Raw genomic sequence first — 25,569 nt, forward strand, 5'->3', positions numbered from 1 at the left:
TTCTTCTGGTAATCCTATTCAACAGGTTTTGATTATTATTTCTTTTTTGCGCGGCGACCCACAGGACTGGGCGTTTTCTCTTGCACCAGGAGATTCTGCATTGAGTAATGTTGATGCATTTTTCCAGGCGCTGGGATTGCTTTACGATGAGCCTAATTCAGTGGATCAGGCTGAGAAAAATCTGCTGGCTTTATGCCAGGGTCAGGATGATGTAGAAGTATATTGTCAGAAATTTAGGAAGTGGTCAGTACTCACTCTGTGGAATGAATCTGCACTAGCGGCTTTGTTCAGAAAGGGTCTCTCTGAAGCTCTTAAGGATGTAATGGTGGGATTTCCTATGCCTGCTGGTTTGAATGAGTCTATGTCCTTGGCCATTCAGATCGGTCGTCGCTTGCGCGAGCGTAAATCTGTGCACCATCTGGCGGTATTGTCTGAGAGTAAACCTGAGCCTATGCAGTGCGACAGGACTATGACTAAAGTAGAACGGCAAGAACACAGACGTCTGAACAGACTGTGTTTCTATTGTGGTGATTCTACTCATGCTATTTCTAATTGTCCTAAACGCACTAGGCGGTTCGATAGCTCTGCCGTTATTGGTACTGTACAGTCCAAATTCCTTTTGTCCATTACCTTAATGTGCTCTTTGTCATCGTATTCTGTCATGGCGTTTGTGGATTCAGGCGCTGCCCTGAATCTGATGGATTTGGATTATGCTAAACGTTGTGGATTTTTCTTGGAGCCTTTGCGGTGTCCTATTCCGTTGAGAGGAATTGATGCTACACCTTTGGCCAAGAATAAGCCTCAGTACTGGGCCCAGCTGACCATGTGCATGGCTCCTGCACATCAGGAAGTTATTCGCTTTCTGGTACTGCATAATTTGCATGATGTGGTCGTGTTGGGGTTGCCATGGCTACAAACCCATAATCCAGTATTGGATTGGAACTCTATGTCGGTAACCAGCTGGGGTTGTCAGGGAGTACATGGTGATGTTCCATTTTTGTCTATTTCGTCATCCATTCCTTCTGACATCCCAGAGTTCTTGTCGGACTTTCAGGATGTATTTGAAGAGTCCAAGCCTGATGCCCTACCTCCGCATAGGAATTGTGATTGTGCTATCGATTTGATTCCTGGTAGTAAATTCCCTAAGGGTCGTTTATTTAATTTGTCCGTACCTGAACACACCGCTATGCGCAGTTATGTGAAGGAGTCCCTGGAGAAGGGACATATTCGCCCATCGTCGTCACCATTGGGAGCAGGGTTCTTTTTTGTAGCCAAGAAGGATGGTTCGCTAAGACCGTGTATTGATTACCGCCTTCTTAATAAGATCACTGTTAAGTTTCAGTATCCCTTGCCATTGATTTCTGACTTGTTTGCTCGGATTAAGGGGGCTAGTTGGTTTACTAAGATTGATCTTCGTGGTGCGTATAATCTGGTGAGAATCAGGCAGGGAGATGAATGGAAAACGGCATTTAATACGCCCGAGGGTCATTTTGAGTATCTGGTGATGCCGTTCGGACTTGCCAATGCTCCATCTGTTTTTCAGTCTTTTATGCATGACATTTTCCGTGAGTATCTGGATAAATTCTTGATTGTTTACTTGGATGACATTTTGATCTTCTCAGATGATTGGGAGTCTCATGTGAAGCAAGTCAGAATGGTTTTCCAGGTACTGCGTGCTAATTCCTTGTTCGTGAAGGGATCAAAGTGTCTCTTCGGTGTGCAGAAAGTTTCATTTTTGGGGTTCATCTTTTCCCCTTCTACTATCGAGATGGATCCGGTTAAGGTTCAGGCCATCCAGGATTGGACTCAGCCGACATCTCTAAAAAGTCTGCAGAAATTCCTGGGCTTTGCTAATTTTTATCGTCGCTTCATCTGTAATTTTTCTAGCATTGCCAGACCATTGACCGATTTGACCAAGAAGGGTGCTGATTTGGTTAATTGGTCTTCTGCTGCCGTGGAAGCTTTTCAGGAGTTGAAGCGTCGTTTTTGCTGTGCCCCTGTGTTGTGTCAACCTGATGTTTCTCTTCCGTTCCAGGTCGAGGTTGATGCTTCTGAGATTGGTGCAGGGGCGGTTTTGTCACAGAGAGGTTCTGGTTGCTCAGTGTTCAAACCATGTGCTTTCTTTTCCAGGAAATTTTCTGCTGCTGAGCGTAATTATGATGTGGGCAACCGAGAGTTGCTGGCCATGAAGTGGGCATTCGAGGAGTGGCGTCATTGGCTTGAGGGTGCTAAGCATCGCGTGGTGGTATTGACTGATCATAAGAACCTTACTTATCTTGAGTCTGCCAAGCGCTTGAATCCTAGACAGGCCCGTTGGTCGTTATTTTTTGCTCGTTTTGATTTTGTGATTTCATACCTTCCGGGCTCTAAAAATGTGAAGGCGGATGCTCTGTCTAGGAGTTTTGTGCCCGACTCTCCGGGGTTATCTGAGCCGGCGAGTATCCTCAAGGAAGGAGTCATTGTGTCTGCCATCTCCCCTGATTTGCGGAGAGTGTTGCAGAAATTTCAGGCTAATAAACCTGATCGTTGTCCGGCCGAGAAACTGTTCGTCCCTGATAGGTGGACTAGTAAAGTTATCTCTGAACTTCATTGTTCGGTGCTGGCCGGTCATCCAGGAATCTTTGGTACCAGGGAGTTGGTTGCTAGATCCTTCTGGTGGCCATCTCTGTCACGGGATGTGCGTGCTTTTGTGCAGTCCTGTGGAATTTGTGCTAGGGCTAAGCCCTGCTGTTCACGTGCCAGTGGGTTGCTTTTGCCCTTGCCGGTCCCAAAGAGGCCTTGGACACATTTCGATGGATTTCATTTCTGACCTTCCCGTTTCTCAAAAAATGTCGGTCATTTGGGTGGTCTGTGATCGCTTTTCTAAAATGGTCCATCTGGTGCCCTTGGTTAAATTGCCTTCCTCCTCTGATTTGGTGCCTTTGTTCTTCCAGCATGTGGTTCGTTTACATGGCATTCCTGAGAATATTGTTTCTGACAGAGGTTCCCAGTTTGTCTCGAGGTTCTGGCGAGCCTTTTGTGGTAGGATGGGCATTGACCTATCTTTCTCCTCGGCCTTCCATCCTCAGACTAATGGCCAGACCGAACGAACCAATCAGACCTTGGAAACGTATCTGAGATGTTTTGTTTCCGCTGACCAGGATGATTGGGTGTCATTTTTGCCGTTGGCTGAGTTCGCCCTTAATAATCGGGCCAGCTCGGCTACCTTGGTCTCTCCATTTTTCTGCAATTCTGGGTTCCATCCTCGTTTCTCTTCAGGACAGGTTGAGTCTTCGGACTGTCCTGGTGTGGATTCTGTGGTGGACAGGTTGCAGCAGATCTGGACTCAGGTAGTGGACAATTTGACCTTGTCCCAGGAGAAGGCTCAGCTTTTCGCTAATCGCAGACGCCGTGTGGGACCCCGACTTCGTGTTGGGGATCTGGTTTGGTTATCTTCTCGTCATATTCCTATGAAGGTTTCCTCTCCTAAATTTAAACCTCGTTTTATTGGTCCGTATAGGATTTCTGAGATTCTCAATCCGGTGTCTTTTCGTCTGACCCTCCCAGACTCCTTTTCCATACATAATGTATTCCATAGGTCGTTGTTGAGGAGATACGTGGCACCTATGGTTCCATCTGTGGAGCCTCCTGCCCCTGTTTTGGTGGAGGGGGAATTGGAGTATATTGTGGAGAAGATTTTGGATTCTCGTGTCTCTAGACGGAAACTCCAGTATCTGGTCAAATGGAAGGGTTATGCTCAGGAAGATAATTCCTGGGTTTTTGCCTCTGATGTCCATGCCCCAGATCTTGTTCGTGCCTTTCATGTGGCTCATCCTGGTCGGCCTGGGGGTTCTGGTGAGGGTTCGGTGACCCCTCCTCAAGGGGGGGGTACTGTTGTGAATTCTGTGGCTGAATTCACTTCTGTGGTCACAAGTGGTATTGCAGTCTCTGGGCTTCCTCCCTCAGGTGTTTTGGTGAGCTCGTTGGCTGCCTTGCTATTTAGCTCCACCTGAGTCTGTCTTCCTTGCTCCTTGTCAATGTTCCAGTGTTGGATCTGAGCTACTGCATCTTTCCTTGGGCCTGCTGCTCTGCTAGATAAGTGCTTCTAGTTTGTTTTCTGTTTTTTCTGTCCAGCTTGCTATTAACTTTTGCTGGAAGCTCTGAGAAGCAAAGGGGTGCACCGCCGTGCTGTTAGTTCGGCACGGTGGGTCTTTTTGCCCCTTTGCGTGGTTTTCGTTTTAGGGTTTTTTGAAGACTGCATAGTTCTCTTTGCTATCCTCGCTCTGTCTAGAATATCGGGCCTCACTTTGCTGAATCTATTTCATTCCTACGTTTGTCTTTTCATCTTGCTAACAGTCATTATATGTGGGGGGCTGCCTATTCCTTTGGGGTATTTCTCTGAGGTAAGTCAGGCTTGTATTTCTATCTTCAGGCTAGTCAGCTCCTCAGGCAGTGCCGAGTTGCATAGGTAGTGATAGGCGCAATCCACTGCTGCTTATAGTTGTGTGAGGATAGATCAGGTACTGCAGTCTACAGAGATTCCACGTCTCAGAGCTCGTCCTATTGTTTTTGGTTATTGCCAGATCTCTGTATGTGCGCTGATTACTGCACGCTGTGTTGCCTGATTGCCAGCCATAACAGACGGGCCAGGCCTGCTACTCAATAGAAAAGCTGGGGACCAGAGTCCTGTGAATTGATTTCTTCATCTCTGTTGCTTGATTTGAATCTTTGTACAAGTGATGGATTTTCCAGCCTTTTTTAAGCCCAAACACAGGGCTAATAAAATCCATCATGTCTTGATTAAGGGAGCTTAGTCTCCAGAAACACGTTGAGATTCCTACCCATATGGTTCGTGCTGAAGTCTGTATCCTCCATGTTTAAAGTTTGTGAATAAAGAAAACTCTTTTACGGATTCGGTGAAGCTGGATATTCTCTTCTTTTAATAAAATCCATGACACAATACCACAGGAAGAAAAGTTGTTATTATTCTATTTACCGTACTTATATAATTTATTCCCTGATGTATATATTAATAACACAAACTTACATATAATTGTGCTGTCACACAGTCATCACAATATACACACGTATCACTGCATAATTTATGTATATAAACTATAGGTTACAGGAATATAAATGTCAGTAGGTGAAAATAAGGCCTAGATCCAAAGCACAGTAGACCAGTGTATATTCATTGCGTGACCACTTCTATCTGTTCCAGGAAACAGGTCGGCATATTAAGTTTATTTACCATACCTCAATATTTTGTATTTTCCTCCAGGGGATTTACTGCCACATGTATGTTTTCTTACCATTAATAAAAATTGTACACAAAAGGCATATGAATCATAGTGACATTTACTGAGTGAGAGCACGTCAGTTTTCTTATTGCTTCTAAAGCCATGCTAGTAAGCTGTGTCAGCTGAAGTTTTCTGTGTTACGTTCTTTTTCTGTAGTCTGAGAATTTCGCTCACTTCGTCTTGTACATTGAGGCAGTATAAAATGGTACAAAGTCATAAAAAGATAAAAAAATATATATAAGTAGCTGAGCCATAACATTGAAACCACCACCACCAGAGGTGAAGTGAAAAACATTGATTTTCTTGTGGCAATGTTACCTGTCAAGGAGTGGGATATTTGAGGCAACAAGTGATCAGTCAGTTCTTGTTGTTGATATATTCTGAATCTGAGCAACTTTGACAAGAGCCAAATAATCTGCAACACAGGATGATTATGGGGTATTACCAATATATAGTGGTTATTTCCCACTAAAAATGTTCCATGGAAGGAGAAGCGGTAACACTGTCATGTATGGCTAGGACTCATTGATGAACGCTGGGAATAAAAGTTAACCTGTCTGGTCCTACCCCATAAAAAAATCTAGTATGGCACAAATAGTGCTGACTATGATAGAAATGAGTCAGAACATACTGTGGATGCACTGGTTGCCGCACATGGGGGTTGGATAGCACTATGTTCTGAAAGTGCCTATAATGGTTATGTGAGAGTGAAAACAAGACCATGGATCAGTGGAAAAAGGTGTCCTAGTCCTATGAGTTTCATCTGCAGGCATGTGGATGGCTTGGTACGTGTGTGTGTCAATTACCTGTCAAAGAAATGGCACTATGGTTAAACAGCAAAGTATTGGAAGCAATGTGATACCTACTGTAAAGCATCGCTGATGTTTTGGGGATGTGTGAGCTACAAAGGCACAGGAAACTTGGTCGAAGTTGAAGGAAAAATGAATGCAGCATGTTATCAGCAAATACTGAAGGCAAATTTGTAATCATCAGCCTGGAAGCTGTGCATGGGACGTACTTGGACGTTCCAACATGACAACGATCCAAAACACAAGGCCAAGTCGACCTGTCATTGGCAACAGCAGAGCAAAGTGAAGGTTCTGGAGTGGTCATCTCAGTCTCCTGACCTCAATATCATTGAACCACTCTGGGGAGATCTCATGCTAGACATCCCAGGAATTTTCAGCCAATTTTTGCCAGGATGAGTGGGCAGCTTTACGATCTGAGAAAATAAAGAACCTCATCCACAACTACTACAAAAGACTTCAAGCTGTCATTGATGTTAGAGGGGGCAATACACGATATTAAGAAATGGGGTATTGTTGTGAATTCTGTGGCCAGGCTCCCTCCTGTGGTCGTGAGTGGTACTTCGGCTGGTTCTGTCTATGAGCTTCCTTTGGTGGATGAGAGTGGTACTGCGGCTTCTGAGTTTTCTTCCTCAGGTGATGAGGTTAAGTCGTTAGGTGCTGCTCTATTTAACTCCACCTAGTGCTTTGATCCTGGCCTCTAGTCAATGTTCTAGTATTGGTCTTGCTTCCTCCTGGATCGTTCCTGTGGCCTGTCTATCCTGCATAAGCTAAGTTTTGCTTGTGTCATTTTTGTTTGCTATTTTTTCTGTCCAGCTTGCTATATTGGTTTTTCTTGCTTGCTGGAAGCTCTGGGACGCAGAGGGAGCACCTCCGTACCGTTAGTCGGTGCGGAGGGTCTTTTTGCCCCCTCTGCGTGGTTGTTTGTAGGGTTTTGTGTTGACCGCAAAGCAATCTTTCCTATCTTCGGTCTGTTCAGTAAGTTGGGCCTCACTTTGCTATATCTATTTCATCTCTGCGTTTGTATTTTCATCTCAACTCACAGTCATTATATGTGGGGGGCTGCCTTTTCCTTTGGGGTATTTCTCTGAGGCAAGGTAGGCTTATTTTTCTTTCTTAGGGCTAGCTAGTTTCTCAGGCTGTGCTCGAGGCGCATAGGACTGGTCAGGAGCGCTCCACAGCTACCTTTAGTGTGGTTGGATAGGATTAGGGATTGCGGTCAGCAGAGTTCCCACGTCTCAGAGCTCGTCCTATGTTTTTGGTAATTGTCAGGTCACTTTGTGTGCTCAGAACTTCAAGGTCCATTGTGGTTCTGAATTACCTGTTCATAACAGGGTATATGACCTTTTGATCGGGGTCATTTGGATATTTTTGGTTGTCATTATGATTTAAAAAGAGAAAACACAGTAGTTTGACAATAAATGGCTTCACCCAACCACTAACAATGAGTGGAGAAAAGTTTTAGTGTTATCATTCATATTCTCTGAAAAAAGGCCAAGAAAGCAAAAATTCTGCTGGGGTATGTAAACTTTTGAGCACAACTTCTGTATGCTATAAAAGACAATATAAAAATGATAGAGATAAAACATACCAATGCGAGGCAGCACGGGGTGGTTAAGGGGTTTCCGCTCTTGTCCCGTAGCATCCTATTTTGAATCTGACAACATTTGCATAATTTTTTCTGGCTACTCTGGTTTTCTCTCACACTTCAAAAAATATACCACTGTTTTGTTGTTACAAAAAAAGAAACAGCGGCTCTCCTATGTCTGAGCCCGCTTAGACTGACATAGTGGAGCCAAATGATAGACAGGCTCACATAGACGAGTTGCACAATCAGAGGCACAATTCTGGTAAAAGCAGATGGCAACCCTGATCCTCAATCTCCGCAGGGAAAAAAAATCCAAAGATCAGGAAGGAAAGAATGACGATCTGAAGGCAATGTCTCTCAGGATATAGTATAAAATTTTGTTTTTATTTATAAAACAAAGCGTTTCTACAGCGGACCGCTCTCCTCATCAGGTACAAAGAAAGATCCTGAGATGTATTGGCATAGTGGTCTGTCCCACGTATTGCAATTTACATTGAGACTGCAATGCATAAAACACGAGGGTACTATTCTGGAAACTAGTGGAACTTACAAATGTGGCAATCATAAATGTAAGAGCTGTAAATGAATACATTCAGGTTGATAGCAATTTTTGTCAGTTGCTACATGGGAAAGTTTTTTGGTAAAAAGTTTTTTAAATTGTAACAGTTCGTATGCCATTTATGTATTGCAGTGTCAATGGAAATTGCAATACGTGGGATGGACCACCATGCCAATACATCTTAGGATGAATAAACACAGGACTAATATAAAAAAATGGAATTATGAACCATAGTTTGTCAAGGCATTTTTTTCACGCGCATGAAAACCCCCCACCAATCTAGAACTTATTATAACAGATCAGCATATCCAGTTCAAATTACTAATACTGACCTACAAAGCCATCCATAACCTGGATCCTCCATATATCTCTGAACTAATCTCCCGATATCTTCCCTCACGTAATCTCCGGTCCTCCCAAGACCTCCTTCTCTCCTCCACACTTATTCGCTCCTCACCCAACCGCCTCCAAGACTTCTCCGGAATATCCCCCATCCTCTGGAATTCTTTGCCCCAACATGTCCGACTATTAACCACATTTTTAATCCTTCAGACAGAACCTGAAAACCCACATCTCCAGCATAGCTTACAGCCTGCACTGACCTCGCTGCCTCCTCACCACTATTACCGGAGCTACCGCCTCACCAACACCGCAGCTCCAGCAACCCTCAACCTATTGTCTCCTTCCCCATAATCCTGTAGAATGTAAGCCCGCAAGGGCAGAGTCCTCGCCCCTCTGTACCAGTCTGTCATTGTTAGTTTGCTGACTGTAAGTGATATCTGTAATTTGTATGTAACCCCTTCTCATGTACAGCACCATGGAATCAATGGTGCTATATAAATAATAATAATAATAATAATAATAATAAATACTGGCTAGTCATACTAATAGATATGAAAGATTGGTGAATATTGAAAGTTTCTTGATTTTTAAATTGTCCACATTAGTTCTTGAAGGACTGAATGAATGTATAGACCATACAGGCTGAAGAGGGATACATTAATATCTGTTTGCTATTGCTAATCGCTCGTTTTAGTATCTGGGATGGATATGTTTATATTGATATGTGATTACATGGTAAGGTTTAAATCATTAATGAATCTAAATACCTACAACTGGTCTATGTAAGAATGCAATTCACTCTGTATGTATGTTTTTATCTTTATTTCTACCTGATGAAGAGAGCGGTCCGCTCTAGAAACACCTAGTTTTATTACTAAAAACAGAATTTTATACAATATCCGGGGAAACAGCGCCTTCAGATCACCATTTTTTCCTTCCTGTTGTTTAGAGATTAATTGTTTTCCTATGAAATTGACCCTAACGTGTGTTTAAAATAGGGAAAAGTGGATTGTGAGCCTCGTTTGGGACACTACTGAAGTTATCAGGGGCAATCTCTGTACAGTGCTACAGAATATGTTATCACCATATAAAACAAAGGAATTAAGTCAATTATAGTAAACAATTCCAGTTTTACTGAATGTATTACACGTTTTTCCTAATATGAAATATATTATTTTTCCATAATAGTAAAGCTGAGTGACTTGTCCTTATATTGTGTCATGTCATGTTCACTTCATCCCCCTAATAATGCCTGCAAAAATGCCTCTGCATAACTTGAGTTCTATGAATGTTCTTTGTACGTGCTGTTGACTTATCAGCATTCTTTCTTTTGTGCAGGGTCCAGTGAGGATAAGAAACTGGAGAATGGATGTTATTGGTCTATGGAGCATGGCCCAAGCACTCATCCTGAATCTGGACAAAAATCCATTTTTTTGTAAATCTGATTGTGAATAAATCGCATAGAAATTCCACAATACAGACTGGAAAAATCCTCTCTTCATTCTTTTGTGAACTGGAAGATAATGTATAGATAGTCAAACTTGGAATATTTGAGATGTGTGGATGAAGACTGTATATTGCTTAAAATGCTGGTTTGTAAAATATCTCCATCTGGATTATTGTGATGGTATTATCCCTGCAAATTCTAAACATGGCAAAAGTTTTAAAAAATTTGTTTTAGGCCTCATTCACACCTCTGTGTTGTATCGTTATTTTACAGACAGAGCGTGTGCCCATTATAATCTATAGTGATTTTCACGTGCCTGTGTTTTTTCATGGACCCTGTATCCATGCAAAACACAGAGACCTCTCCATTTTTTTTTCTCCAGAATCTCGGATGACAAGGACCAATACAAGTCTATGTGTCCGTTAAAAACTCGTACAACACGCAGATGACATCTACTGTATGTGCCATCTCTGTTTAACATTGCAAAGTATAGGACAAGCGTTGTAATTTATTTATTTCTATATTCATCCATGAAAAACACTATAAATGGACACATGGACCACACACTGATGGTAAAAACAGACACACAGATGACACACTGATGCAAAACACAGATGACACCGGTATAATTTTTTTCACGTACTGTATGTGTTTAACTCGGACATGTGAACGAGGCCTTAGAGATAACGTCCCCTGAAACATGACTAAGGCTTATGTATGACACAGTCCTAGTGAAACTAGATGTTCATATTTTCATTAATGTACATATCGTCTATTACTGCTGAACTAGACACAGCATCAAATGCAATATACATGTCCATGGTGAATCCCATAAATCATCTCTACTATCTCTAGAGCTTCTGTTAATACAGTCTACAATTATAGATATAAAATTACATTGATCATAAGATATTAACCTAAATTACTAATATCATGATATTGTTCTCAATTCACAATATATAATGTAAATGTTCCAATAACTGCTCAGAACTGGATTCATATTATCTACTAGTGGTCATGCGGATAGACATTTTTTCTAGCACTAATCCAATTGCATAACACCAAAATAAACCTCTTTGGGCTTGAAGTAAGTGATAACAGAAACTAATAGACTTTGTTGTATTGTACAGTATGTTTATGGATTTACTTGCCCCTTTAATTTAGAGAGAAAATGCTTCAGTAAATTTACCTATTAAATAAAAATATTTCAAATTACACCTGTAGTCGTAATTTTTGACATTTTTATATCATAAACTAAATCAAATCTATACTAAATTAAAGCAATACAAAACACCATAAAGTAATGCACCAAAGCACTGTCCAAAAATGTAATAATTATTGATGGATGTTATTGATTTAAGCAATTTTCACACTGTATTTTACTGACTTGTTTGCTAGAAAGCACATGCCCTAATTCATCAAAAGTGTGTCCACGTAGCCTCTATCAGGTATAAATCTAGGTTGGCGTTTTTTGTTTTTTTTTGCTGTATGGAATAGTACAAGGAAGCGTATAGATGACTAGGTGGCTGAAGTTTAACATATACATCCGAGGATTCCATTGCACTGTCCACCTGAGAAAAATCTCAACACAATAGAACAGAGTTCAAAAGTGTGTCTATTTGTCCAGTGTATATCAAAGCTTTTATTTGCTGTATGAAGTAGTGCAATGGAACATGTGCGTGACTAAGTGGTTACAGTTTATCGTGTACAAGTCCTAGCTAAAAGTTTGGATACACCTGTTCATGCAGTAGTTTTCCGAGTCACTACTATAATGTGCTTTTTGTGCAATCAGACTGCAGGAAGCAAAACCATGAACGAGTACATATGAAAATAAGCAGTAAAGAAGCAAGTGAAAAAAAGTTCAGAATATTTGTTAAATCTCAGATTCTTCAACATAAAGTGTCCCCTTTTATTTGGATGACAGTTGAACACACCCTTTGACATTCTGTCAAGCAGCTTCATAATTTGGTCACCTGAATTTCCATCCAATGAAGTGGCATTCATCTTCTAAAGTCCATTTGTGGAATCACCGGCCTTCATAAAGTATTTTTCACCATCAGGTGTGTTTTGCAGAGGCAGTATAGGTATAAAGTTCATTACAGTGCTGAGCCCTATACCACAACTCTTCTAAGCCAAAATGTGGCAAGAACCACTCAGCTAAGTAAAGAGAAATGACAGTCCATCATTACTTTAAGACATGAAGTTCAGTCACTCTGGAGAATCGTGAACACTCCATAGGTATCCTCAAATGCTGGTATCAATTACTAAGAGGAAACTTGCTCTCATGAGGACCGTTCTAGGAAGGAAAGACCAAGAAATACGTCTGCTGCAGAGGATAAGTTCGTCAGGCAAGTTACGAGCCTTAGAAAACACGTGTTGACAGAACCTCAGAACACAGACCTCAAATAAAATCAAATAGTGACATGCTACCCCATCTGATTTGCAGTTAGTTTCACCATTTATGTTACAACAGGAAAATGACCAAGTACACACCTACAGGCTATGTAAGGTCTATGTGAGGGACGTAGTGTGGCATCAGATGACATGGCCTCCATAATCACCAAACACCAACCCAATGTAATGAGTTGGGGCAGAGACTGAAAGCAAAGCAGCTGTTAAGCATGTGGTAGTGGAACCACTGTGCTGCTGTCCAGGGAGAGCCTGGAGGGTCGTAACTAAGTGAACACCTTTTTCTTCACTAGAGCCCCTGATGGTGTAGTTAGACTTGAACCCAGGTGGATGCCAAGTGCTACATGAGGGCAGACCCCTGAGCTGTGGCAGCTGACTCTCAAGGGGACAGAGAAGCAGGGAATTGGTTAGCAGAATGTATGCAGCAGGTAGACAGAAGCGGGATCTGACACAACCAAGACTGATACAGGAAGTCGGACGACCACAGGTATGGGATCACAGGCAGGATGGGTTCGGGTATAGGTACAGCAGGAAGGAGCATGAAAGTGCTTCAGCCTTGATGCTTTTGTCAGCTGGCCAGAAAAGCAGCCCGGGCAAAAAATAATGACAATCTTGCCTGGCGTGGGTTCAGTCTTTGCAGATAGGCCAAGTTCTTGTGCTCAGTATAAATGATGACTGGATGCACTGCTCCCTCGAGAATTTACTGCCACTCCTCCATGGCCATCTTGATGGCTGACAACCTCAGTCACCAATCGAGTAGTTGCGCTCTGGAGCAGAAAAGGCCTTGGAGAAGAAACCACAGGTCACCATATGGCCGGAAGAAGACTTCTGGATAGGAACTGCTCCAGCCCCAAAAGATGAAGTGCATACCTCCAGAAAGAATAGTTTATTTATTTCTGGTCGATATAATACTGGAACGGAGGATAAGGCCTGTTTCAGGGAAAGAAAATTGTTCTCAGCCTCTGGAGTCCATATCCTTGGATTCGCTCCCTTATGAATCATGGTGGAGATTTAAGCGGTCCAAGACAAAAAATGCAGAATAAATTACTGGTATTAGTTGGTGTTAGGTGTCGAGTTCCCACCTCTGCACAGGGGGAATCTCGAACCATCTCTGCTGCGGTCTCCCATTCTTCTCCAGCTGCAGTGGAGTCTGCTCAGTGGAGACGTCGCTCCCAGCGTCTTGCTCAGTCTCACTCTGTGCATAGGATTACTGCTGCTTTGCCTGCTTCTGCCATTGAAGCCAGTGCTGGGCAGCGGCGAGCAGACGCTTTTGGGATCTAAGTCCTGCTTTTTCCCTTCTGAGCATGCCCAGGGTCAGATCTCCCATTGGAGTTCGAGGCTCACATGCTCAGATGCTGCAGCGGTTCCCATTGGTCCTTTATTGGAAGGTCCTGAAGCTGCTGCAGCTATATAAGCTGCGCATGACCGCACGGCCATGCGCTAGTGTACATTTGTAAACGTGTGTGTGTTGTGAGTGAAAGTCGTTCATTAAAATCCCTTCCCTATTGGATGACTGTTCACGGAAGGTGGGTGATTGCTATCTAGCGCCCGACTTAGCTACCATCACGTTACACACCATACAACGTCTAATTGCTGTGACCGCCAGTGCAGCACCGTGCGCTTTCACATCGCTTTCCTGACCCAAGCCTGGGTGGTTAGTGGCGTCCACCAGTGCGGCACCGCATGCACTCTCGTGCATCTTTTATTATTACTTTGGTTACACTGACACCCCATTAGCGGTGTCGAGCGCAAGTAGTCTAGTCGGACTCGGATCCCAAGTCTTGGGACTGAGCTTGGTGACTCCTTGCTTGCGCTCTTGTGTGCGGTACCGCGGCCCTGTGACTTAACAGGGTTCGCTTCCTTCACACAGGGTGAAGTTAACCCGTGTGTGTTTTCACATTGTACCACCATATAGTCTGTCATTACTTGGCAGCAGGTTCCATCTCTGCACGGTGGACCCCAAGCTGCGAACGCACCTTAATCTATCTTATTATTTGGTGCGTTCCGCTAGATGTAACATTACACTAGCGCCAGGGTCTGGCTAGTAATGACGGACAAACAGCAATCCTTGCGGTATATCCAGCAGCTGGAGGGTAGGTTGGCGGCTCTCGAGAGCTCAACCTCAGCTGTGGATGTTCCCGCAGTTGCTGTACAGGCTGCTAGCGTGGCTGCAGCAACCTTGTCCACTGCCACCCCTGTTCCGACATTATCTCGCCTCCCGCTACCAGAGAAATTTTCTGGAGATAGCAAATCTTGTAGGGGATTCGTGAGTCAGTGCTCTATTCACCTCGAGCTCCTGGCTGCACGTTTTCCCACAGAGCGGGCTAAGGTGGGATTTATTGTCTCTCTCTTGTCGGACAGGGCATTGGAATGGGCTACGCCGCGGTGGGAGCATGGCGATCATGTGGTGCAGAGTGCTCCGCTGTTTCTGAGCACTCTGAAACAGGTCTTTTTAGGACCTCAAGTCACCCATGATACTGTGCTCCAACTGCTGGCATTAACTCAGGGTGAGTCCTTGGTCAGCCATTTTGCCATCCACTTCCTCACTTTAGCTTCTGAGCTGGAGTGGTCGGATAAAGCCCTTATCCCCATATTTTGGAAGGGGCTGGCTGATCACGTGAAGGACGCTCTGGCCACTAGGGAGATTCCTGCCACACTGGAGGAGTTAATAACTATCTCTACTCGTATTGACCTCCATTTTAACGAGCGGAGGTTAGAACGAGCCCAGTGTAGGCAGAGGTTTCGGCTGGCTCCTACCTTCGCCAAACCTCTGGAATCTTCGGTCCTGGTTCCTGAGTCACATGAGGCCATGGAAGTGTCACGAGCGTGATCTAAGTCCCGGACCGCTTGTGCACTCAAGGTCTGTCATGTTTGCCAGCAGTCAGGATATCTTGCCACCAGATGTCCCCAGCGGTCGAGGAAACGTCAGCATCTAGTGGTAGTGGGTGGAGGTACACTAGACACGGCGACGTTTGCCTCCAAATTGTCCTTTAAGGGGACAATTATTATAGGCTCATTCTCCCACTCGGTAGAGCTCTGCGTGGATTCTGGGGAGGAGGGCAATTTTATGTCTTCTGCCTTCGCCCTACGTCACACAGTAACCCTTGGTTATGCTAGCTCAACCAGTAACGGTACGAGTGGTGAATGGGTCGACACTGCCCTCACAGATAACACACCAGACCATCCCTTTTACTCTGTCCATGTCACCATCCCATCAGGAGATTATATCTCTGCTCGTCATTCCTGAGGGAATTGATGAGGTCCTGTTGGGAATACCTTGGCTACGGTACCACTCTCCTCATATCGAGTGGTCCTCAGGCAGAATTCTGGGATGGGGTGAATCTTGTGGGGGTAGGTGTCAGAGGGAGTGCGTTCAGGTTGCTACTACAGAGGTACCGGCAGATCTTTCCTCTCTCCCCAAGCAATACTGGTCTTATGCAGACGTGTTCTCCAAAAAAGCGGCGCAGACCCTTCCGCCCCATCGCCCCTATGACTGTACTATTGATCTCTTGCCTGGTGCTGAGCCTCCCTGGGGTCGAGTCTATCCGTTATCTCTCCCGGAGACGGAGGCAATGTCACAGTACATCCAGGAAAATCTGGCAAGAGGATTCATTAGGAAGTCAGTGTCACCTGCTGGGGCAGGGTTCTTCTTCGTGCAGAAAAAGAATGGGGAATTGCGTCCATGCATAGACTACAGGGGTCTTAACGCCATCACCGTTAAGAATAAGTATCCTTTGCCCTTGATATCTGAGCTCTTCGATAGGCTTTGGGGAGCAAGAGTATTTACTAAATTAGATCTGCGGGGTGCTTACAACCTGATTCGCATCCCTGAGGGGGACGAATGGAAGACGGCTTTTAACACCAGGGATGGGCACTATGAATATCTGGTGATGCCCTTCGGGCTCTGTAATGCCCCAGCCATCTTCCAAGACTTTGTGAACGACATCTTCCGGGATATGCTCTCCACCTCGGTCGTAGTCTATCTGGATGATATTCTCATCTACTCTCCAGATATTGACTCCCACCGGAGAGATGTTTGCAAAGTCTTCGACCTCCTACGGGCAAACTCCCTCTATGCCAAGTTGGAGAAGTGTATGTTCGAGCAGGAGTCCTTACCTTTCCTGGGCTATATCATCTCCGCCCAGGGATTGGCTATGGATCCTGCCAAACTACAGGCTGTGATGGACTGGCAGGAACCCCATTCACTTAAAGCGGTGCAGCGCTTTATGGGGTTCATTAACTACTATCGTCAGTTTATCCCACACTTCTCAACTTTGGTAGCTTCCTTGGTTGCCCTCACCAAAAAGGGAGCAAATCCCAAGTTGTGGTCAGAGGAGGTCTCCAAGGCCTTTCTCTCGATTAAATCACACTTCGCTAGCGCTCCCATCCTACATCGCCCCGATGTAGATAAGCCATTTGTCATGGAGGTGGATGCCTCTTCCGTTGGTGCTGGAGCAGTCCTTTTCCAAAAGGATGCTCAAGGTCGGAAGCATCCTTGCTTCTTCTTCTCCAAGACCTTCACACCAGCAGAGAGGAATTATTCCATCGGGGACAGGGAATTGCTGGCCATGAAGTTAGTTTTTTCAGAGTGGAGACACCTCTTGGAGGGAGCTCGCTTTCCCTTCCAAGTGTTCACTGACCACAAGAACTTGGTGTACCTGCAGACAGCCCAGCAGTTAAATTCTCGCCAGGCCAGATGGTCCTTGTTATTCTCCCGGTTTCATTTCACCCTCCATTTTCTTTCTGGGCAGAAGAACATTCGGGCCGACACTCTCTCTCGCTCTGTTGTGTCATCTGTGGAGGAGGAAGAGGAGCCTCGGCTTATTGTCCCCACCGAGAGCTTGAGAACTGTGGCCCCGGTTTCGCTAGAGTCAGTGCCTCCGGGCAAGACTTTTGTACCATCCAGTTTGCGACCGGAGGTTCTCTCTTGGGCACACTCGTCCAGGGTGGGTGGACATTTTGGTTCCAAAAGGACATCTGAGTTACTGGCGAGGACATACTGGTGGCCGCATATGGCTCGTGATGTCACAGAATATGTTCGGGCATGTGTCTCTTGCGCCAAGAACAAGTCCCATCGGCAACAGCCAGTTCCTTTGCTTTACCCTCTGCCGGTGGCGGACAGGCCCTGGGAGATAGTCGGGATGGACTTTGTAGTGGCCTTACACAAGTCTCGTAACTGCACCATTATCTTGGTGATCACCGACCATTTTTCCAAAATGGTGCACTTGGTGCCTCTTCCACGGCTACCTTCTGCACGGGCTCTGGCTGTGTTGTTCATCAAACACATCTTTCGCCTACACGGTATGCCAGACAAAATTGTTAGTGACCGGGGTCCCCAGTTTGCGTCTCGATTCTGGAGAGAGCTTTGTCGTCTACTCAGTATTGAGTTGAATCTCTCTTTGGCATATCATCCCGAGATGAATGGGTTGGTAGAGAGGGCCAACCAGACCTTGGTCACATATTTACGACATTTTGTCTCTGCCAGGCAGGATGACTGGGCATCCTTGCTACCGTGGGCAGAGTTTGCACTTAACAACGCCGTAGCCGACTCCACCGGCCAGACTCCATTCCTCCTAAACTATGGCCAGCATCTGCGTGTCCCTGTGCCCATGCCTGTGTCTTCCATCGATTCCAGTGTGGCAGACTGGGATGTGGAGGCACAGGACATTTGGGACCGCACTCAGGATGACATTCGGGCCTCCAAGGAGAGAATGAGGTCCTCTGCCAATGCTCATCGGCGCCCCGCTCCGACCTTTGCTCCTGGCAACTTAGTGTGGCTCTCCACCCGTAACATCAGGCTGCGTGTTGAGTCCACTAAGTTTGCACCTCGCTACTTGGGTCCCTTCAAGGTCCTCGAACAGGTTAACCCTGTGGTCTACTGTCTGGCCCTTCCTCCACGCCTGGGTATCACCAACACCTTTCATGTGTCCCTCTTGAAACCCGTATACTGTACATGTCCCGGTTTTCTGAGTCATCTGCCGAGACATCGGGTTCGTCTACGGACGATTACGAGGTGAACGCTATTTTGGGAAGCAAGGTGGTACGTGGCAAAAAATTCTATTTGGTGGATTGGAAGGGTTATGGCCCAGAGGACAGGTCCTGGGAGCCTACTGAACACATTCAAGCTCCACAGCTCATTGCTGCCTTTGAGCGTAGCGAGGTCCAAGGAGGGGGGCCACATTAGGTGTTGAGTTCCCGCCTCTGCACAGAGGGAATCTCAAACCATCTCTGCTGTGGTCTCCCATTCTTCTCCAGCCGCAGTGGAGTCTGCTCAACGTAGATGTCGTTCCCAGCGTCTTGCTCAGTCTCACTCTGTGCATAGGATTACTGCTGCTTTGCCTTCTTCTGCCATTGAAGCCAGTGCTGGGCAGCGGCGAGCAGACGCTTTTGGGATCTAAGTCCTGCTTTTTCCCTTCTGAGCATGCCCAGGGTGAGGTCTCCCATTGGAGATCGAGGGCCACATGCTCAGATGCTGCAGCGGTTCCCATTGGTCCTTTATTGGAAGGTCCTGAACGTGCTGCAGCTATATAAGCTGGGCATGACCGCATGGCCATGCGCTAGTGTACATTTGTAAACGTGTGTGTGTTGTGAGTAGTGTTGAGCATTCCGATACCGCAAGTATCGGGTATCGGCCGATACTTGCGGTATCGGAATTCCGATACCGAATTCCGATACTTCCCGCGTATCGGATACCGGAATCGGAAGTTCCCGAAATTCAAACAGCACGCAGCAGCCAATGAGGAATGAATTGAAGTGTGGGCATATCCTGTTTAGCATGGTGGGCATGGAACTACTGGCAAGGCTGTGATTGGATGCTGAAATGATGTCACTCAGCACTATAAAAAAATGCTGCCGCCATTTTGCGCTCACTCTGCTGTGATTTCAGTTAGGGACAGGACGCTGTGTTCTAACTGAAGGCCAGTTGAGTTAGCTGATTGCTTTATTTTCCTTTCCAAAGGCTAATTTAGCAAAACGCTGTGTGTTCTTCACTGTTCACCTTGCTCTTGCCTTGCAGCGCTGTTTTAACAGCGTTCTGCAAGGTCTCTGTGTGTGTGTGTGTGCAGCTCACTCTGTAGTCTGTGTGCAGCCATATACCCGGTTGTATTCAGCTCAGGGGGGTTCACACTGCCTCACACAGTTGTCCTTTTTTGCTCATAGTGCAGCCTGCTGCACATTTTTTCTCAAATTTCCTATTAGTGTTTTTCCACCCGTCTCCAGCTAAATTGTGGAAAAACACTACATAGGATAACCTAGAGGGGGGTTTTTGGGCCTTGCAGCGCCGTTTACGGCTGTCTGCACGGTCTCGGTGTGAGCGCAGCTCGCCCTGTAGTCTGTGTGCAGCCATAGCCGGTTGGATTCAGCTCAGGGTTCGTTACTGCCTCATACCTTGGAAAAAATTTTCCTTTTTTTCAAATAGAGCAGCCTGTTTAAAATTAAAAAAAAAATTTCCTATTAGTGTTTTTCCACCCGTCTCCAGCTAAATAGTGGAAAAACACTACATAGGATAACCTAGAGGGGGGTTTTTGGGCCTTGCAGCGCCGTTTACGGCTGTCTGCACGGTCTCGGTGTGAGCGCAGCTCGCCCTGTAGTCTGTGTGCAGCCATAGCCGGTTGGATTCAGCTCAGGGTTCGTTACTGCCTCATAGCTTGAAAAAAATTTTCCTTTTTTTTCAAATAGAGCAGCCTGTTTAAAATTTTTAAAAAAATTTCCTATTAGTGTTTTTCCACCCGTCTCCAGCTAAATAGTGGAAAACCACTACATAGGATAACCTAGAGGAGGGTTTTTGGGCCTTGCAGCGCCGTTTACGGCTGTCTGCACGGTCCCCGTGTGAGTTAAACTTGCTCTGTAGTCCGATTTGCAGAAAAAAAAAAGAAGTAAAGTTCACCAAACACCACTTAACACTTGTGTAGGCCACATTTGAAAAATAATAAAGTCTAGTCCACACTTTACAACATTAGTGTTTCTTACACCTGTTAGGAGGAGCATTTCAGGAATAAGCACACTAAGGCCTTAGTACTTTTCTGCTTATCTTTATCTGTCAACCAAGATGAAGAGGGCAGGGAGTAAGGCACGTGGGCGTGGGCGTGGGCGCGGAGCAGGGAGAGGACGTGGTGATTCTGTGCCTGCTGCGGCCACCGGTGACTCGTCGTCACTCAGTTTCAGCAGGGAACAGTCCTTCATGCGCAGCTTTGTCGGAGAGCGCCGTGCACCGCTGCTGCGTGAAGATCAAATTGAAGCCGTTGTCGGGTGGATGGCAGCTAACGCCTCGGCATCGACTTCAGTTAGTACCACATCCTCTCAGGCACAGAGCACTGGAGAGCAGCCATCTGTCTCTTCACCACCTGCCAAATTGGCCAGGCAGTCAGAGAGCCCAGGACAGGAGCCGTCTCTACTTCTGTTCTTTGAATCTCTTGGCTTGGAAACAGGGGGCCAGCCAAGCAGCATTGGAGAAATGGAAGAAGAGGCAGTGTGCAGTGATGCCCAACAGCTTTGTCTCTCTGACTCTGCAGAGGCTGGTGGGCCAGTGCCTGCGGTGACCACAGCGCAGTACGCATCTGATGATGAAACTCAGGTGCCGCTTTCTGGTGCGTACTGTGCTGCCGAGACTACCCAGGAGGAGCAGTTGGTGGCAGAGGGTAGTGGAGATGATGAGGTCCTTGACCCATCGTGGCGTGAGGAACAGGAAGGTGGTGGGAGCAGCTCAGAGGAAGAGATTCCCCTTACGGGCCAAAGAGGGAGAGGGAGGGGGAAGACTGCGGAGCCTGTAGCCTCCATTTTTGCACCCGTTAGCCTGTCTCTTTCCAAAGCCAAAAAGGGCGCTCCCAAGACTTGCAGTGCCTGGTCCTTTTTTGACACAGTTGCAGATGACATTTGTTTTGTCAAATGCAAGCTGTGTCATCAGAAAGTCAAAAGAGGTAAAAGTGTCAGCAACCTCAATACCACAAATATGTGGAAACATGTGCGGACCAGGCACGCGGTGGAGTTACAGAAACACAGTGAAGACGTAGGCCAACCAACAGCGGCAGCTACCACCTCTTCATCTCGTGTTGCCTCTTCCTCCACTGTTGTCCAGAGACCTAGTGTAATTCCACCCACAGCACCACCTTCTCAGTCATCCTCACACTCCCAGTCTACTCTACAGCCATCGGTAGTACAGGCATGGGAGAAAAGGCGGGCATTCTCGGCCAACCACCCCCGAGCACAGGTTCTGAATGCAGGCATTGCCAAACTGTTGTCCCTGGAAATGCTCTCATTCAGGCTGGTGGAGACTGACAGCTTCCGTGACTTGATGGCATTGGCAGTCCCACAGTACAAGGTGCCCAGCCGCTTTTACTTCAGCAGGCAAGCTGTCCCTGCCCTGCACAGGCATGTTGAGGGAAACATAAAACATGCGCTACTGAACGCCGTCAGTAGCAAGGTCCACCTCACCACCGATGCGTGGACCAGTCAGCATGGACAGGGGCGATACGTTTCCCTCACTGCCCATTGGGTTAATGTTGTTGAGCCAGGTACAGATCGTGCGAGTGGCGCAGGACGTGTCCTGCCCACTCCAAGGATTGCAGGAATCCAGTCTGTACGCATTGACTCCTCCTCATACACAAGTTCCTCAGAATCATCTCTGCAGGAGCCGTCACAGTCCACCTCCCGTGAACGTTTACCTATGACCGACATGAGCACAGCCGTGGCCAAACGTCAGCAGGCCGTCTTGAAACTAGTTTCATTGGGGAATCGAAGCCACACAGCGCAGGAGCTCTGGAATGCCATCAAGCAGGAGAGCGATGTGTGGTTACTGCCAGCGAATCTCCAGCCAGGCATGGTAGTGTGTGACAATGGCTGAAATCTGGTGGCAGCTTTGGCCCTTGGCAACCTCACTCACATCCCATGTCTGGCACATGTGCTCAATTTGGTTGTGCAGAGTTTTCTGAGGGACTATCCGGATCTTGATGCACTGCTGCACAAGGTCCGCCTAGAGTGTGCTCACTTGCGGCGTTCCAGCTTGGCAAGATCCCGCATTGCTGCTCTGCAGCGCCGATTCCGCCTTCCGGAACACCGCATCATATGTGACCTACCTACCAGGTGGAATTCCACGTTACATATGTTGGAGCGGTTGTGTGAGCAGTAGCAAGCAGTTATGGAGTACCAGCTGCATCAGGCGCAAAGAAGTCACAGTCAGCGCCGATCAGACTTCACAACCACAGAGTGGGCCACTATGAAGGACGTCTGCCTGGTTTTGCGTCCTTTTGATTATTCCACGCGGATGGCAAGTGCAGATGATGCACTAGTCAGCATGACTGTCCCCCTTATCTGCCTGCTTCAGCAAACTTTGCAAGGGTTAAGGGATGATGTTGTGGAAGAGGTGGAGGATGAGGAGTCACCTTTTCCATCAGCTTCTGGAGAGTCAGCGCCACGTGGTTCCTCACAAAGGGGTACGCAGGGGCCACTTTGTGAGGAGGATGAGGAGGAGTCAATGGAGGAGGAAGAGCTCCGTCCAGAGGAGGGAGCGACACAATTGTCCAGTGGTCAGTGTGTACAGCGAGGGTGGGGTGATGACGAGCGGGCAGAGATCATGTCTCAAGCAGGGGACAGCGTTTCTGGGCCAGTTGGCAGTCTGCAGCACATGGTGGATTTCATGCTGCAGTGCCTGAGAAACGATCGCCGCATCGACCACATTCTCAACATGCCTGATTATTGGGTGTTCACCCTCCTCAATCCTCGCTACCGGGACAACGTCCAAAACCTCATCCGAGCGTTGACCCGGGAGCGTAAAATGCGGGAGTACCACGACACACTGGTGAATTCCATCATCTTCTCCAGTCCAACTGAGAGGAGTGCTGCTAGTGCTTTACAAAGCAGCTCAGTGCGTCGAGGCAGTGGGGGAGGCTCTGCCCAAAGAGGGAGCAGAAGCAGTGCCTCTGCCCAAGGCAAGCCCAGTATGGCACAACTGTGGTAAACTTTTGTGTGCCCGCCCCAAATGTCTACACCATCACCGGCGGCTCCAGTCAGCAGGAGGCAACGGTTCCGTCAGATGGTGACAGACTACATTTCAAAAAAAGCTCTCATTTTTCATATTTTCAGTGCAGTAATGCAGTTCAAATTTTGTGTTTTCAAGTTTGCATGTTTTGGCGCTGCAGTGTGCTGCCCTATTTACTTAAATATATACGAGTTGGCGACTCTGGGTTCAGCACCTGTTCACACTGTGTCTATGTTTGGATGTGCAGATCAGGTTTTTTGAAATGTATTCTCTAGCCTTCTGATCGTGCACTCCCCGCCTCCTAGCTTCAGGTGTTTTAATTATAATAGGTCCAATACCCCTCCACAGTGAGAGAGAATTTGAGTCCAAGGAGAGGTTTCACATGTACCCATTCAGATGGAGACATTTATTCTCAGAGAGGTAGGTCAAGCGTAGGGCCTCGTATAAGAGAGATGCCTTATCGTGGCTACGAGGTACACATAAAATTGGCCATTTTTATGCGCTAAAAGCTCTCATTTTTCATATTTTCAGTGCAGTAATGCAGTTCAAATTTTGTGTTTTCAAGTTTGCATGTTTTGGCGCTGCAGTGTGCTGCCCTATTTACTTAAATATATACGAGTTGGCGACTCTGGGTTCAGCACCTGTTCACACTGTGTCTATGTTTGGATGTGCAGATCAGGTTTTTTGAAATGTATTCTCTAGCCTTCTGATCGTGCACTCCCCGCCTCCTAGCTTCAGGTGTTTTAATTATAATAGGTCCAATACCCCTCCACAGTGAGAGAGAATTTGAGTCCAAGGAGAGGTTTCACATGTACCCATTCAGATGGAGACGTTTATTCTCAGAGAGGTAGGTCAAGCGTAGGGCCTCGTATAAGAGAGATGCCTTATCGTGGCTACGAGGTACACATAAAATTGGCCATTTTTATGCGCTAAAAGCTCTCATTTTTCATATTTTCAGTGCAGTAATGCAGTTCAAATTTTGTGTTTTCAAGTTTGCATGTTTTGGCGCTGCAGTGTGCTGCCCTATTTACTTAAATATATACGAGGTGACAGACTACATGGCTTGCCCTCTTACTGTACTCCCAGACGGCTCTTCCCCGTTCAAGTTTTGGGTCTCTAAGCTGGATACATGGCCAGAGCTAAGCCAGTATGCATTGGAGGTGCTGGCTTGCCCTGCGGCTAGTGTCTTATCGGAACGTGTCTTTAGTGCCGCAGGTGGTGTACTAACAGACCGTCGCATGCGACTATCCTCCGATAACGTTGACCGGCTTACGTTCCTGAAAATGAACCAGGCCTGGATCTCGCAGGAATTTGCCACTCCTCTGCCTGATTAAGTAATTGGGTGTCATCCAGGTCTCCTGCTGTGTTCATCTTTCTACCACCTGAACTGCTATTCCTGGGCTCAGAAGTGCAGGCTGCACAGTAAAAACATACGACCCAGTGTTATTGGGTTTCAGTAACGTCAGCTGATCCCCAGCTGTGTAGCCGGCAATGTGTCCTGCGACCGCCACGCTGGCACAACATCCTAAATGGAAGGGAACCTGTCCCCCCCCCCCCCCCGTCGTTTGTTACTGAAAGAGCCACCTTGTGCAGCAGTAATGCTGCACAAGGAAAAGGTAGCTCTTTTAGTTTAGCTCCTTGCACACGCAGAACTTAACACTTATAAAATGTGTTCACTGATACCGTTATACTGTCCCGGAGCTGGGACTTTCCTTCGTAATGTGACGCAGCACAGCCGTCATTCCTACCCCCTTGCTGCCATGCGCTGCCTCCTCAGCATTGTTTTAAGCTGTCATGGAGCCTGCGCTGTTCTGTTATCCCTTGGCCATGCCCTATTTGCGCTGCCTGTCTTCTGACATAATTTGGTGTCAGGCTGGCTGCGCCTGTGCGGCCGCGCTCCCCGAGATCCCGCCTCGCAGTGTCTTCTGATTGAATCACACTGCGGGCCTTGGATCCATGGGCATGCGCAGTGCATATCTTCCCCTTGGGCTCTCGCTCATCTCCCTCCGCCTTCTTTAGACTGTGCGCCGTCAGCTGATCCCTAATAGCATGCCACGGCCGTGACACCGCACAGTCTGAAGAAGAGGGAAAGAGGGGAGTGAGAGTCGAGGATATGCACTGTGCATGCCCATGGATCCAAGGCCCGCAGTGGGATTACGTTAGATGA

At 46.5% G+C, this 25,569-nt stretch overlaps 1 protein-coding gene across 5 annotated transcripts in view; it reads left to right on the forward strand.

Moving 5' to 3' along the window:
* Nucleotides 1-11,237, forward strand: part of EGF (epidermal growth factor) — a 249,875-nt gene extending 238,638 nt beyond the window's left edge. For 3 of the 5 annotated variants that reach the window (XM_069743849.1, XM_069743850.1, XM_069743853.1), the window contains one exon: nt 9,913-11,235. The gene's annotated coding sequence lies outside the window, so the exon portion shown is untranslated. Of the gene's footprint in view, nt 1-9,912 lie in introns of all 5 variants that reach the window. The other 2 variants (XM_069743852.1, XM_069743851.1) reach the window with 2 other exon arrangements.
* Nucleotides 11,238-25,569: the final 14,332 nt, after the last annotated feature.

Source organism: Ranitomeya imitator, chromosome 1, assembly GCF_032444005.1.
Source record: "Ranitomeya imitator isolate aRanImi1 chromosome 1, aRanImi1.pri, whole genome shotgun sequence".
NCBI classification, from domain to species: domain Eukaryota; kingdom Metazoa; phylum Chordata; class Amphibia; order Anura; family Dendrobatidae; genus Ranitomeya; species Ranitomeya imitator.